General features: G+C 38.5%; 1 pseudogene; it reads left to right on the forward strand.

Annotated features, from left to right (window-relative positions):
* Positions 1-173: 173 nt before the first annotated feature.
* LOC109438937 (UPF0489 protein C5orf22) lies at positions 174-1621 on the forward strand (annotated as a pseudogene).
* The last annotated feature ends 4570 nt before the right edge of the window (positions 1622-6191 follow it).

The raw sequence follows: 6191 nt of genomic DNA on the forward strand, positions 1-6191 counted from the left end.
ATTATATAAGTGTCTAACAACTATGCTGTACACCTGAAATTAATATAAAATAATATTGTGGATCACTTCTTAAGTTATATAAATGTATAATCACTATGTTGTATAGCTGAAGAAATATATTGGATGTTACCTGTAACTGAAACATAAAAATTATATATAAAGACCCAAGGAGGATGGCAGGGCCTCCTCTCCAGCGTTCCCGGGTCCTTACCCCAGGGACACAGCTGGACGGGAAAACTAGAGTGACGAGAGTGGGACAGTGTGCTCATCTCCAGAACTACCCAGAGCTCCCAGTGTGGATGGTGGAGGATCATCAGGAGATTCTGCCTTTTATATACCAAACCATGGACTCAAAGCTTCGTCCTGCCAGTAATATAAGTTTTGTGCATTTTGATTCACATCCAGACCTCCTTATTCCTGTGAATATGCTAGCTGACATTGTGTTTGATAAGGAAACTCTTTTTGGAGAATTAAGTATTGAGAATTGGATTATTCCTGCAGTTTATGCTGGCCATTTTTCTCATATAATATGGCTTAATCTCACATGGTCTGAGCAAATTAGAGAAGGCAAACATCACTTTTTAGTAGGCAAAGATATTTATTTCTCCCACAACCATCAGGGTTACAAGTACATAACATTACTTCCTAAGTGATGCTTTTTATGTAACTGAAGACCAGCTAGGGAACCAAAAACCTTTACAATTGGATGTAATTATGTAAAGCCATATAAACTCTGTAACAGTCAAGAAGACAATGCTGCAATATCTTCTGCTAAGAAACCAAAGCTAGCACTGAAATATGCAGAAAATATTGCCTCTGCTAACTTTGACTCTTATTCAGGAGGACCGGAAAAGGACATGGTGACACAGAGAGGGGGCCAGACTTGCCTCGGACCTTCGTGTTCACGTTCTCCTGAAAGACAGGACCCGCAAGCTGCAATCATTACTGGAGAAATTCTAGGAACTTTGAAGAAACGGGGTGCACTTGTGTTAGATATTGACCTAGATTTTTTCAGCCAAGAATCCCTTCGAAGAAACGTTCACACGGGAGGAGTACAAAATCTTACAAGAGCTATACCAATTTGAAAAGCCTGATACCAACCTGAACAGAGGAAGATTTGGTAGATTGTATTAATACTCGAATTCACCAATTAGAAAAATTTAGAAGCTACTTTTGCTGATTTGTGTGGTAGTGATGATGAAGAAACTGTACAGAAATGGGCTTCAAACCCTGGAATGGAATCACGAGTTCCACGTGTACAGAGTGAAGTTTCCTCAAAAAATTAAGAATAGAATTTCCATATGACCCAGCAATTTCTCTCTTGGGTATCTACCCAGAAAATCTGAAAACATTTATCTGTAAAGATATATGTCCTCCGATTTTCATTGCAGCTTTATTTACAGTGGCCAACACATGGAAACAACCAAAGTGTCCTTCAGTAGAAGATTGGCTAAAAAAGATATGGTATATATTCACAATGGAATACTATTCTGCCATGAGAAAGGAACAAACAGTACCATTTGCGGAAACATGGATGGATCTCGAGATTATAATGCTAAGTGAATGAAGTGAGCAGATAATTCGAGAACCATATGATTTCACTGATATGTGGTGTATAAAACTATAAACAATGAAGAAACAATATAAATGAAGAAACAAATCTCATAAACACAGACAATAGTGTAGTGGTTACCAGAGAGAAGGGGGTAGGGCGGTGGAAGTTGAGTATAAAAGGGATCAAATATATGGTGATGGAAGGAGAACTGACTCTGGTTGGTGAACACAGTGTGATATACAGACGATGCATTGCAGAAATGTATACCTGAAACTTATGTAACTTTACTAACAATTGTCACCCCAATAAAATTTAATTAAATAAAGATTTGGTATATATACACAATGGAATACTATTCTGCCATAAGAAATTATGAAATACTGCCATTTGTGATAACATGGATTAACCTTGAGATTATTATACTAAACAAAATAAGTAAGACAGAAAAAGCCAAGAACCATATGACTTCACTCATATGTGGGATATAAAACTGAAAGCAAAAAAGGAAGAAGACAAATAAACAAATAAACAAAACCCATAGACACAGAAAACAGAAAACAGTTTATTGGTTACCAGAGGGTAAGGTGGGCACGGGAATGGTAGAAGAACGTTTTAGGGTGTCACATATATGGTGATGGAAGAAGAACTGACTCTTGTTGGTGAGGAGACAATGTGATATATAGATGATGTATTATAGAATTGTACAACTGCAACCTATATAATTTTACTAACCAATGTACCCCCAGTAAATTTAATTTTAAAAAATATTCATGTAAAATCAAATCTCCAAAAAAAGAATTTATGTCAATTATCTAAAAGAATTTAAGCTAAGCAAATAACCTAAATGGTGAATGAAAAGTTGTATCCCAAGGTACCTAGCAAGGTCACACACACACACGAAAACAAACAAACCAACCAACAAAAAACAAAAATACTTTGCAGAACAGAAGGGATTGGAAGGAAATATTCAAAGTGATAAAAAGCAACGACCTACAACTAAAATTTCTCTTCTGAGCAAAGCTGTCATTTTGTATCAAAGGATACATAAAGAGGTTCCCAGACAATAAAAAGCTAAAGAAGTTCATCACCACCAAACCAGTATTACAAAGAATGTTAAAGAAATTTCTTTAAGAGGAGAAGAACAAATAAAAAGATATGAATAATAAAATGACACAGTAACTACATATCTATCAACAATTACTTTAAATGTAAATGGCATAAATGCTCCAATCAAAAGATAAGATGACAAAAAAATGTTCATTACAGGATGTCAGAAACATGGCAGCCTGAGGATTGTTCCTCGAAATTTCCCCTGGAAGTTACTTCAAATTGAACAGCTATATTAATCAAAGGAAAATGTATGCACCCACAAGCATGTGTGACAGATTTATACATTGAAACATCTGAAGGTGGTTGAATCAGGAAAGCACGTTAGGAGGGAAGGGGGAAGTGCAGAGACGCGGTCCTCAATATGCAGCCAGGAGCCCACTACGGTCTCAGAAGATGGAAGGATTCAGGCTGCAGGTGCACTTTCTGTGGCCCACAGAATGCTACCTGAGAGATCAGCATATAATAAGGCTGAACCCAGTGATTGGGGCAGAGACCTCAGGGCAAAGACTGAATACAGAAGGGTGATGCCTCTTCTGCCAGGCATAAAACAAAGATGTGAAGCCTGGCTGCCTCTATCCACCCTCCCAGTGTTAGAAATGGGCTACAGAAGAAACTACAGCAGTGTTGGATTAAAGAGCAGAATATCTACAGCCCTAAAAACTGGACAGACACTGCCACAATGGCAGATGCACAGTGCTGCTAATTCTGTTGACAGGGAAGGAGCTGTAGGAGTGAAAAAGCTGTGGGCTGGAAGTCACCATTACTTGAAGCCACAGATACACCAGGACTTCTCCCAGCCCACCTTACCCCCACCTGTTGCCCAGGGGCAACCAGGGCTTATGAGACAGAAAAGTTCTGCATCAAGCTGCAGGGGCAACATTGGGATTTCAGCGGGAGAGAACCCCATCACCTACCACATCCTTTTCCAGGAGCAGTGCCCTGAGACCCAGGTGACCTGATCACACAGGAGAAACCCACCTCACAGGAAACCTCCCATCCGGTAAGAAGCCAGAAGACCCCAAGGGAAAACACAATGCTTCAGCTGTAAGAAAAAAATAACATGTTCCAGTGACCCCTACTGGAAAGCAAAAGAAACACCTCTTCATATCAACCTGGTGCCAAATCTACTCTTGTAAATGCCCAGGCAGTGAAATAATAACTCACTAATTGCCATGAATAACCAGGGCAACAAGGCAGATTAGAAGAAAATAAACAATCTCGAGAAAATGAATTTAAAGACATGGATATATGAGACTTAAATGAGAGAGAACTCAAGATTGCAATTTTGAAAAAACTCAAAGAGATGCAAGAAAACACAGACAGACAGTTTAATGAACTCAGAAACACAATCAAAGAACAAAATGAATATTTTACCAAAGAAATTGAAATTTTTAAAAAGAACCAAATAGAATTTCAGGAAATTAAGAACTCAATAAAAGAAACGAAGAATGAAATACCCAGCTTCAGTAATAGAGCTGACCAGCTGGAGGAAAGAATCAGTGACCTCAAAGATAGAAACCTGGAAATGACACAAATGGAAGAAGAGAGACTTGTGAGTTAAAAGAAATGAAAGAAATCTACAAGAACTTTGTGACTCCATCAGAAAGAGCAATATAAGAATAATGGGCATACCAGAAGGAGAAGAAAGGAAGAAGGGAACAGAGAGTATATTCAAACAAATTGTTGATGAGAACTTCCCAAACTTGTGGAGAGAACCGGATCCTTGAATCCAAGAAGCAAATAAAACAACTAATTACCTCAATCACAACAAGCCTTCTCTGATTACATTTTACTAAAGCTGTCAAAAATTAATGCCAAAGATTTCTCAAGGCAGCCGGAGAGTGGGAGGGAAAGCAGTAACATAATTTAACATAATAAACAGAACAAATAACAATAAACAGAAATTAACATAATTGATATTTGTAGAGCACCGCATCCTAGAACATCAGAGTATACATTCTTTTCTAGTGTACATGGAATGTTCTCTAGGATAGACCATATGTTGGGACATAAAACTAGCCTCAGCAAATTTAAGAAGATTGAAACCATACCAAGTATACTCTCTGATAACAAGGCTTTGAAATTGGATATCAACGGTGAAAAGAAAGCAGGAAAAACACAAATATGTGGAAATTAAACAACATGATATTAAAAAATGACAGGGTCACAGAAGGAATAAAAGGAGAGCTCAAAAGATACATATGACCCAGCAATCCCTCTCCTGGGTATCTACCCAAAAAATCTGAAAACATTTAGAGATAAAGACATGTGTGCTCCAATGTTCATTGCAGCTTTGTTTACGGTGGCCAAGACATGGAAACAACCAAAATGTCCTTCGATAGATGAATGGATAAAGAAGTTGTGGTATATATACACAATGGAATACTATTCGGCAGTAAGAAAAGATGATATAGGAACATTTGTGACAACATGGATGGATCTTGAGAGAGTAATGCTGAGCGAAACAAGTCAGACAGAAAAAGCAGAGAACCATGTGATTTCACTGATATGTGGTATATAAACCAAAAACAACAAAAGAACAAGACAAACAAATGAGAAACAGAAACTCATAGACACAGACAATAGTTTAGTGGTTGCCAGAGGGTAAGGGGGGTGGAGGGTGGGGGGTGGGAGATGAGGGTAAGGGGGATCGAATATATGGTGATGGAAGAACTGACTCTGGGTGATGAACACACAATGGGATTTATAGATGATGTAATACAGAATTGTACACCTGAAATCTATGTAATTTTACTAACAATTGTCACCCCAATAAATTTAATAAAATTAAAAAAAAAGATACATAGAAACAAATGAGAATGAAAATACCTCATACTCAGATGATTGAGATGCTAACAATTGTCACTCCAATAAACTTTAATTAAAAAATTATTGAGATGCAGTGAAAGCAGTAATAAGAGGGAAATTCCTATTATTACAGGTCTATCTCAAGAAACAACAACAAAAAAAATCCCAAGTACAAAATGTAACATTACATCTTAAACAACTAGAGAAAAAGAACAAATGAAACACAAATCACAGAAAAGGGAAAGCACAAAGCCAAAAAAGGTGGGTTTCTCCTTTGTGAGCAGGTTGCCTGGGTCTCAGGGCACTACCTCCATGTGGGGAATTGGAGAGTTTCTGAAATTCCAAAGCTCTTCCTGCACCAGTTTCAGGGCCTGTGTGTTTTAGCGTCTCTGTTTACCCCTACAAGGATCCGCCCAGATATGTGGCAACAGAGGCAGGGTGCATTGTGTTAGGTAGCTCTGAGCAATGACTGTGTCCACCAGCACAGCCAATCCTCAACACAAAGCTCCTTTCCCTTCACTGCAACTACTTGGATCGCGATTCCATGACTGTGGGCCACTTATCCCAGAACTGCAAATACTCTATTCTTTTAATCTGAACCTGCTACTTCTAGCACTGTCCTGGTGGGATGGGGTGAGCTCTGGGAGCGAAGGAAGGGGTCAACTAGGCTCCATGCCTATGTCTTCCATCCTCGGCTTGGCAGTGAGGGCTTAAACCA

The sequence above is a fragment of the Rhinolophus sinicus genome, chromosome X (genome assembly GCF_036562045.2).
Source record: "Rhinolophus sinicus isolate RSC01 chromosome X, ASM3656204v1, whole genome shotgun sequence".
NCBI lineage: Eukaryota > Metazoa > Chordata > Mammalia > Chiroptera > Rhinolophidae > Rhinolophus > Rhinolophus sinicus.